This window comes from Eriocheir sinensis, chromosome 8 (assembly GCF_024679095.1).
Source record: "Eriocheir sinensis breed Jianghai 21 chromosome 8, ASM2467909v1, whole genome shotgun sequence".
Taxonomy (NCBI): domain Eukaryota; kingdom Metazoa; phylum Arthropoda; class Malacostraca; order Decapoda; family Varunidae; genus Eriocheir; species Eriocheir sinensis.
In genome coordinates, this window is record NC_066516.1 from 7,905,591 (window position 1) to 7,915,447 (window position 9,857).

Here is a 9,857-nt window from a genome sequence, read left to right on the forward strand (position 1 = left end):
ACAGACAGACCAACAGACATACAGAAATAGACAGACAGACAACTAAAAGAAAGTTTGATTTAGGGCCTTATTCCGAAGCGAGACACACATCAAACAGATACACAAACAGACAGACAGACGCAGACTCGTTCACGCCTCCCTAATTACACCAACACCTTATTGAAGAAGCATTACCTAGAATCGATAATGAGAAACGGAACTTTTTCTTTTTGCTTACCATGAAACGAACTCACTCACTCACACACTCACTCACGCCTCCACCATTACCTACCTATCTACCTACCTGTGTGTGTGTGTGTGTTCGTGTGTGTGTGTCTGTGTGTTTCCCTGCAGATGTACGATTCAATGCGACTCAGGTGAGAATAAACGCTCGCTTCGGCTATTATTTACATCTCAATCCAATCATTACCGCTCGGGGTCCCGTGTTTGGCCTCGCCGGGGTGGGCTCAGCGATCCATCATGGCCAGCACTTTTATTTATGGCGGTATAAATTACGTGTCTCTATTATATGCAAATTCCTAAATGACTTGATGCACCGTTCCTCCCCCCCGTACTCCTCCTCCTTCCTCTCCTTCCTCCTCTTCCTCCTCCTCCTTCACCGACTCCCACACACATACACACACACAAGCACGGTGCGAGAGGAGCGAGGGTTGAGTGGGTTCAGTGTGTGTGTGTGTGTGTGTGGGGGGGGGGGGGGTCTGTGTGTGCGTGTGCGTGTGTGTGTGTGCTTCATGCGAGTTAATGTCTATGCATATAAGCCTTCGTCTATCTCCACCCATCTCCTCCTCCTCTTCCTCCTCTTCTTTTTTCTTCTTTTTTAATTTTCCTTTTTCTCTCTCCTCCTCCTCCTCCTCCTCCTCCTCCTTCTTTTCCGCCTCCGCCTCTTCCTCGTCATCATCATCCGCTCCTCGTAAACACAATTTCTCTTCCTCGGCCTCTCTCTCGCGTCTTTTATGTGTCGGCGAAGAAAACGGAGCCACGGGGTTGTCTTTCCGCCTTCCCTCCTACCTGTCACCCTCCTGCCGCGGTAATCACCTGTAATGCTCACCTGTAATTTGTCCAGAGGTGACTCCTGCTGGGAGTGTTATGCTTCCCCTCGCTGACACCTGGCTCATTATGGGGACAGGTAAATGAACGCTCTCTCTTTCTCTCTCTCTCACCTGTGATATATGGACTCGAGGTCATTTGTATGCGTTTTATGACTGAGTGTGTTTTGGGTAGGTGTGTGTGTGTGTGGGTAGGTGGGAGTTCGTGTAGGTATGTGTGTGTGAGGGGGGGGAGGTCCGTGTATGTGTGTGTGTGTGTGTGTGTGTGTGTGTGTGTGTGTGTGTGTGTGTGTGTGTTTTCGCCTCTGTCAACAATGCAGGTATCAAGTGTTTATTTTACCTTGGATATTAACATGGAGGAGTTTACTCAACAAACACGCCAGATATTCACCTGCGGAAGGGACTGGAGGTTTGTCCGTCTGTCAGTCCACCTGTCTATCCACCTGTCTGCGCCTGTGTCTGTCTGTTTGTACGTAATTGTATCTGTGTTTCGTTTCGTGGGTTCTCATCATGTTGTAATAGTAGCATTGTAATTTCCTTCGGCGAGAGAGAGAGAGAGAGAGAGAGATGGATAGATACTTCATTCACTTTTTTCTACCTGTATTATATTACCTCTCGTTCATTCATAATATCATTACCAACAGCACACTCTATACAGAACTCTTTTTGATTCCCTTTGTCCGCACTAGATTATTTTTCCCTTGAATTAAAGTACAAAAAAATGGCACTACTCTCCCTTGACACGATCTACATTTTTCTCTATATATATTTGCACGTGAAAGTTGTTTACTTGCCTCGGTTCATCATGCGTCGAGTGTTTGATCCGAGGGCCGAGTATGTAGATGAGTAACGAGGAGAGGAAAGACAATTGACAGTGGAAAGTTAAAAGAAGAGAGGAGGTGAGTGATGCGCTTCATTACACGGACAAAATGTAAATTAGGTCAGCGCCTTTGTAGTCTGTGCCGGTGAGTGATTCCTTTGCTTTCACCGGAGAGAGATTAATGCCGCTGCAGGAGACAAATTAGGAAGTCCCGTCATCGACTCTTACCTGCAGCGACTTTGTATTGGGTTTGGTGTCATGGCTGTGGTCGTGGTGGTGAGGGTCGTTGTAGTGGATGAGGTGATGGCAAGTCAAGTCAGGTCTGGTCACTGTTTGGTGAAACGGTTGTGTTATAAGAACATAAGAACGTAAGGAGTTTGCAAGAGTGTTCAAGCTTTACTTAGCACTAGTTAGACCTCGTCTCGATTATGCAGCTCAGTTTTTTGGTCACTGTACTATAGGATGTTAGTCTGTACAGGGGAGGATGTTTTTGAGGATGGTATAGTGATCGTAGTGGTAGAGGCGATAGCAGGTCAGATCAATATTGTGTGAAATGGTAATGATAATGGTGGTAGTGGTAATGGCGATGGCAGGTCAGGTCAGGTCTGTTTTTGGTTCAGGTGAGGACCAGGTATACTACAGGTAATCCGTGGTCACCGTTACTTACAAGGGCAGAGCTTGTGTTACTGTTTTAGTTTGTTGTTGTTGGTGTTTTATTGTTGTTGTTAGTGGTGGTGGTGGAGCTAGGTCAAGTCACGTGTGCTTTTGGTAAAGACGTGGGGAGAGGGGGTGGGGGGCAAATATACCAAAAAAACTCACCCATGGGAAGCCTTACACCCCAGCCATACCCACCCGTCCCTCCCCGCCCACTCTCGGCCACTCACACGCCCTCATCACGCATTCAGCCCACCCTTACCTATACCCACACGCCCTCATCACCCACCCTACCAACCTTACACGCCCCGTTAATCCCGCCCATCCCCGTCCGCCCACACGCCCCCGTCACCCTCCCGACCACACCCGCTCCCCCATAACTCACCTGGCGCCCCTCACCATACTCAGGTAATTAGATCTGTATCAGGTGTGCCGGGGACGCTATCGGCCGCGCCATCGGGCCTCATCAGCAGTCAGGCGCGTTTTATTTACTCGCTGTTTATATAAGATGCGTATCCGGCTATATAGGGCGAGGCTGCGGCGGTATATTGGCAGTGCGGCGGGGGCTCCCTTTATATACTGCGTGGCTAGTTATACCTGTGGAAGGGCGGAGGAGAAGGGGGAGGAGGAGGTGGTGGAGGGGGAGGGAGGGTGGAGTTAAGGGAGGAAGACCAGAAGGAAGTGAAGAAGTGAGGAAGAATAGGAGGATGAGGAGAGGAAGAAAGAGGAGGAGAAGGAGGAGGAGGAGAAGTTCAGGAAGGAAGACGAGGAGAGAAGTGAAGATGAGAGTAAGAAGAGAAGGAAGAGCGACAGCAGGAACAGAAGGAGGAGGAGGAAAAGTAGCTCTGAAAGGAAGAAAAGAAGGAAGTGGAGGAGAGAGAGAGAGAAAGAGAGAACCATGAAGAGGAAGAGGAGGAGTACTAGAAGGGAGAGCAGAAAGAAGTGAGGGAGAGAAGAAAAAAAGAAGAGCAGGAGGGTGGAGGAGGAGGAGAACGTCATTTCGATAAACCCATTCTCCTGTGTGCTACTCTTGCTTAGGGGGAGGAGGAGGAGGAGGAGGAGGAGGAGGGTTCTTGTGGGTACATTTCAAGGGTTGGGGGTATTTGCGAGTGTGTGTGTGTGTGTGTGTGTGTGTGTGTGTGTGTGTGTGTGTGTGTGTGTGTGTCAATATGAGATGTTCCGTGTTTTTCGTGTGTGGTTTTTTTTTCGTTGTTATTTTTCCTTTAATGAATTTTCGCTTAAATATCAGTAACATTTTTGTCTTAGAGAGAGAGAGAGAGAGAGTTTGTGAGTTTGCTGCTGTGCGTCTGTGGGTAAGGATGTGGGTGAGAGAGAGAGAGAGAGTTTGTGAGTTTGCTGCTGTGCGTCTGTGGGTAAGGATGTGGGTGAGAGAGAGAGAGAGAGAGAGTTTGTGAGTTTGCTGCTGTGCGTCTTTGGGTAGGATGTGGGTGAGAGAGAGAGAGAGAGAGTCATGGAAACAAAGAGGGGGACAGTGTTTTCAAAGTGAATATAAAAAAAAACTTGATTTACTATAAAGACTGAAGTAATTCCAAGAACGTGGAGGGAACGACGTGATTCACCTCTTTTTTTTTCCTGCCCCTCCTCCTCCTCCTCCTCCTCCTCCTCCTCCTCCTCTTTCGACTCTTCCTTCCCCTCCTGCTGTAATGTCTTCCGTTACTTCCTTATTGCTTTATCTCTCTCTCTCTCTCTCTCTCTCTCTCTCTCTCTCTCTCTCTCTCTCTCTCTCTCTCTCTCTCTCTCTCTCTCTCTCTCTCTCTCTCTCTCTCTCTCTCTCTCTCTCTCTCTCTCTCTCTCTCTCTCTCTCTCTCTCTCTCTCTCTCTCTCTCTCTCTCTCTCTCTCTCTCTCTCTCTCTCTCTCTCTCTCTCTCTCTCGAATTTATTAATTTTGTGAAGATATATTTTTACGCTCCTTTCCACCTCGTTTCCACTCCTCCTCCTCCTCCTCCTCCTCCTCCATTAACCCCGTGACGTATATGCTTCCTCCTCTTCTTCCCTCTCTCCTTCCATTTTTTCTCTCCTTTCTCCTCCTCCCTCCTTTTTTTCCCTATCTTCTACTATTTTTCCTTCTTTTCTAACTTCTTTTTTCTTTCTATTTCATCTCCGTCCTTTATTGCTTTTCATATTCTCCTCCTCCACTTCTTCTTCTTCCTCTCTTTTACATCTTCTTTCCTTCTCCCTTTTTTTGTGATGACTTCTTCAGGTTTGCATTTTCCCTTCCTTCCTCCTTCCCTTCCCTTCTCTTCTCTTTTTGCGCCGTCCCCCTCCTCCTCCTCCTCTTCCTTTGTTTTTGAAAGTCTTATTGTTCTCCTTCTGTTTATGGCTCTCCTTTATCACTCTCTCTGCTTGTTCGCTTCTTCTTCGTCTTCTGATTCTTTTGTTCTTCTTTGTTCGTTCCCATTAGTCCGTTCCTCGTTATTAATTTCCAGCAGCTTGATTTGTTGTTTTTCTTTTTTTGGTTCCGTATTGTCTTCGCTTGTCTTGATCTCGTATGTCTTTATTTTACTATCCCTCTCCCTCCTCCTGCATCTCTATCTATCCTTTTCTTAATTAAATATTTTTCTCTGACTTCTTTTTCCTTTCTATCATCAATTTTATTTTTCATTCTTTTTCCTTCTTTCTTCCTCCACCTCTTTTTTTTTCCGTCGGTCACACACTCATTCTCCTCCTTTCCTGTTTTCCTTTTTGTGTTCCATCTTTTCTATCATCAGTTTTTCGTTGTCATTCGCTTTCCAGACCAGACTGACTCCTTTCCTTTACTCGTTTCTTCTTTCTCCTTTTCTCGCTCATTCACACATTCTCCTTCTTTCCGATTTCCCTGGTTGTGTTCCGTTTTTTTTCTATGATCAGTTTTCTTTTTCATTCGCCTGCCAGATCAGACTGACTGCCTTAATTTGTCTTTGTTCCTTCCATTTCCTCCTTACCTCTCGTTCTTTCCTCCTTCCTCTCACACACTCATTTTCTTTTCCCTTTCATATTTCAACCAGTCACATCGTATCATTTGCTTTCATTCATTTTCATTTCACCCTTCCTTCTCCTTTGTCTCTTCTCCCTCTCTCCCATTGTTCTCTCCCTCTTCTTTAACTTACTCTCCCTGTCCTCTCTCACGTCCTTCATACCAAAACAAACACGTTCGTCCATCTCCATTTCTCCTTTCCTTTCCCTCGTCACCCTCTCTCCCTTTTCTTCCATCCCTTTTCATCCTTACAATCGCTCTTCTTCAACTCAATCCCATTCCAGTTTTATCCGCTAGGAAAAGAAGACAGAGTACCTCCATCCATCTCATTTTTCCCCTCCTTTTCTTTCTCTCCTTCCCCCCCCCCCCCCCACTCCCTTCTCTTTCCCTCTCGTTATTCGCTTAATTTCTCACTCCTCCTGTTTTCTCTCCTTTCCCTCCCTCTCCTTCCTTCTCCCCTTCTCTTTTTTCCTTCTTCTCTCACTCCTCAAGACCCAACCAAGTGTTTTCATCCATCTCTTCTTCCCATCCATTCCTTTCGCTCCTTTCCCTCCTCTCTCTCCCTCTCTCCCTCCCTCCCTCTCCCTCTCATCTTTCGCTTCCTCTCTCACTCCTCAAGACCCAACGAAGTGCTTTCATCCTTCTCCTCTTCCATGCTTTCCTCTCTCTCCTTCCCCTCCTTCTCCCTCACTCCCTCTCTCTCCCTCTCGTCTTTCGCCTACTCTCTCACTCCTCATCGCTGGAGCCTCGTTGACCCGTGACCTCTTCCGGACTTGCGAGGGTCAGGTCACGGAGGTCACGTCGAGGTATTGTAACATAAATCCTGAGGGCGTCTATAGTTTCTTGCTGAGCAGATTAATTCTTCTTGGATTTATTGAATTGTGCGTCCCGTCTGTCTGTCTGTCTGTCTGTCTGTCTGTTTGTCTCTTTTTAATTGCTGATGACTTGTGTGTGCGGGAGGGTGGGGTGGGGAAGGAGGTTGTGTGTGGGGGGAGTTGCATGTGTGTGTGTGTGTGTGTGTGTGGGTGGGTGGGTGGGTGGGTGTGTTTGGGGAAGGTCAGGTAGTCTATACTAGGGTGAGAGAGAGAGAGAGAGAGAGAGAGAGAGAGAGAGAGAGAGAGAGAGAGAGATTTGCGTTAAGATATGGAGAACCAATAAGCAGCTTTTGTTTGTTTTCTTGGGACCTTCCTTTTTTTAAACCGTATCCTCCTCTAATTTTTTTCTTCACTCTCCATCTTTTATTCTTCCTCCTCCTCCTTTTCCTCCTACTCAAACGCCCCCTCCTCATTTTTTCTGTTTTGTCTTTACTTTTTCTTCTTCCTCCTCCTCCTCTTTTATTAATGTCCCCTTCGCTTTTTTTATTCTCTTCAACCCATTTTCTTCTTCCTCCTCCTCTTTCTTCTCTTTTTATTTTCTTCCCCATTTTTTTCTTTTTTATCTCCTCCTCTTTCTTCTTTTTCTTCCCCCCTTTTCTTCTTTTTCTTCCTCCTCGTTATCCACCTCCCCATCATCTCCATCCTCTTCCATCCTCTTTTTCTTTTTTCCTTCCTCCTCATTCTTCATTTTCTTCCTCCATTTCTTCTTTTTCTTCCTCCTCCTTATCCTCTTCCCCATCATCTCCATCCTCTTCCCCCTCATACACTAACCCCCACTCCTCTTTTTCTTCCATCTCATTTCTTCTTCTCCTCCTCTTCCTCCTCCTCCTCCTCCTCGTGTTTACGGCTGTGTCACGCTCGCTCGCCGTCGTCCCATAATGCTCCCTCACAATCTTGATTAGGCTAAATAAACCCGTCTTCCGCGTCCACGAGAGAGAGAGAGAGAGAGAGAGAGAGAGAGAGAGAGAGAGAGAGAGAGAGAATGTTTACTTCCTCAGGTCTCGGGTTGTCCCATCGCGGCGTCTCAGCGGTAATGTTTGTGTATAATTTCTGGCGGCCTTCTTCTGCGCCCCCAGCTGTGAGGGGTTGGCTGGGAGGTAAGGAGGGGGGGAAAGGGGAAGGGGAAAGGGAAGGAGGAGGAAGTACGAGTAGGGCGGAAGGAAGGAAGGAAGTAAGAGGGTATGTAGGAGACGGAAGATGAGGGAGTAAGGGTAGATAGATGATGGGGATGAAGCTTGAACGAGTTGGAAAAGGGACGAGAAATAGGTAAATCAGGGGAAAGGGAAGAGAGCATGAATGAATGGAAGGAAGGGAAGAATGGAGAAATGAAGAAAGAAAGAAAGGAAGAAAGAGGGAAAGATGGAACGATAGAAAGAAACAAAGGAAGAACGGAGGAAGGAAGGTGGAGGCGGAAGATGTGGGTGTAGTCGTGGTTTTAAAAGTGGAATGATAATAGGGTTGGAGATGGGAGGGAGGGAACGGAGAAGGAAGAGAAGGAGGAGGAGGAGGAGGAGGAGAAGGAAAAAGAGGAGGAAGATGTATGAATAAAGTGGAAGGAAAGAAGGAAGGTGGAGAAATAGGATGTAGATTTTAAGGGTGGAAGGGGATGGGAGAGGAAGAAGGAGGAAGAAGAGGAAAATTTGAAGGAAGTAAGGAAGGAAAGAAGTTGGAGAAGGAAGATGAAGATTTTAAGGGTGGAAGGGGATGGGCGAGGAAGAAGGACGAAGAAGAGGCAAATAAGATGGAAGGAAGGAAGGAAGGAAGGGTGAGAGGAAAATGTGTATGGGTGGAATAATAAATAACTTTTGGTAAGGAAGGTAGATGTGAGGGAAAGGGGTTGGGGTGGTGGATTAAGGGAGGTTATTAAGGGTTGATAAAGGTTGAAGGGAAGACTGGGAAGATCGAGTTGAGGTTAAGGGGTTGGGTATGCATGCTTAAGGGAAGTTAGTAAGGCTGCATAAAGGGTGAAGGGAATGTTGGAAAGGTAGAAATGAAGTTAAGGGGCTGGGAATGGAAGGGTTAAGGGAGGTTAGTAAAGGGCTGGTAAAGAGTGAAGGGGATGCTGGAAAGGTAGAGATGAGGTTAAGGGGTTAGGGATGGAAGGGTTAAGGGAGGTTAGTAAAGGGGTGCCAAGGGGTGAAAGAAAGACAGGGAAGGGCACGTAAGGGAGGGCGTGTCGGGGTTAAGCAAGTCTCGCATTGGTCCGCGTCTGTGTGGAGTCATGTTTGTTTATGTGGGTGAGGTATGCGCGAGGCGGCTGTCAGTCTGTCTGTGTGTCCGTCTGTCTGTCTGTCTGTTGGCCTGTCCGTGGTTACCTGTCAGCGCCTAATGGAGTCGATTCCTCACACACACACCTATACACACACACACACACACACACACACATATACACAGGCGCGCGACACATGTCAATTAAAATGCTGCCAAGGAACGTCGTAAAAAAAAAAAGGGAAAAAAGAAAAAGAAATGTGACGTGAGTGTTTTGTGAGATCGTTCGCTCCTCGTCCTCGTCTCGCTCCACCTCGCCTCTCACTCATCGTCCTCGTCTCCCCCCCTCCCCCCCTTCTCCCCCCTCCGCGCACCTCCCTCTCCCCCCTTCGTCATCATCTCGTCCACCACCTTCTTCTCCCCCCTCCTCCCCATCATTTATCTTCCTCCCTCACCTTATCCTCGCCGCCTTGCCAGAACGAGGCGACAAAACCCCTTACGTCAACACACACACACACACACACACACACACACACACACACACACACACACACACACACACACACACACACAAACACACACACGAACTTTCTCCTTTCCTCAATCTTACTTATTTTCTGAGTCTCTTTTCCATCTCATTTCCTCTCCCCTTCTTGATTCCTCCGGGCTATTCTCTCTCATCCGTCTCGTCTCCTCTCTTCTCCTCTTCTTCCTCCTCCTCCTCCTCCTCTTACTCCTCCTACCGCTCCTCCTCCTCCTCCTCCTCCTTCATCCTGAACAACGCCTGAGGGACGACGTTGAACACTGAATCGTCACGTTTAAGCAAGTAGGAACGTGACGATAGAAAGGGCGGCACGTAGCGGGAAAACATTACCTCCTCTTCCTCCTCCTCCTCCTCCTCCTCCTTATCTCCTCAACTTTCTCCTCCTCCTGTACCTCTTTTTCCTTGATGATACCATTGTTAGGGGTACAACTCTACACGTTGGAAAAGGGGCAGCTACGAGGGGATTTGATACGTGTCTCTAATTACCGAAAGAATCTCATTAACATAGATAACTAAGGTTTTTGAGCTCCAAAGTAACTTGTAGATATAACGGACAATCAACTCAAGCGAGGGGATGGAGTACAGACATCAGCAGGAGTAAATTCTCGAACTGAGTCATCCGTCACTGAAACAATCTTCCTGCAGAAATATCTGATATGAAAAGGATCAACTCTTATGGCATTACCCGTTGTCTCGTTGCGTCAGGAAGGGATTGAGGTTTAGAGAGTACTTGCTT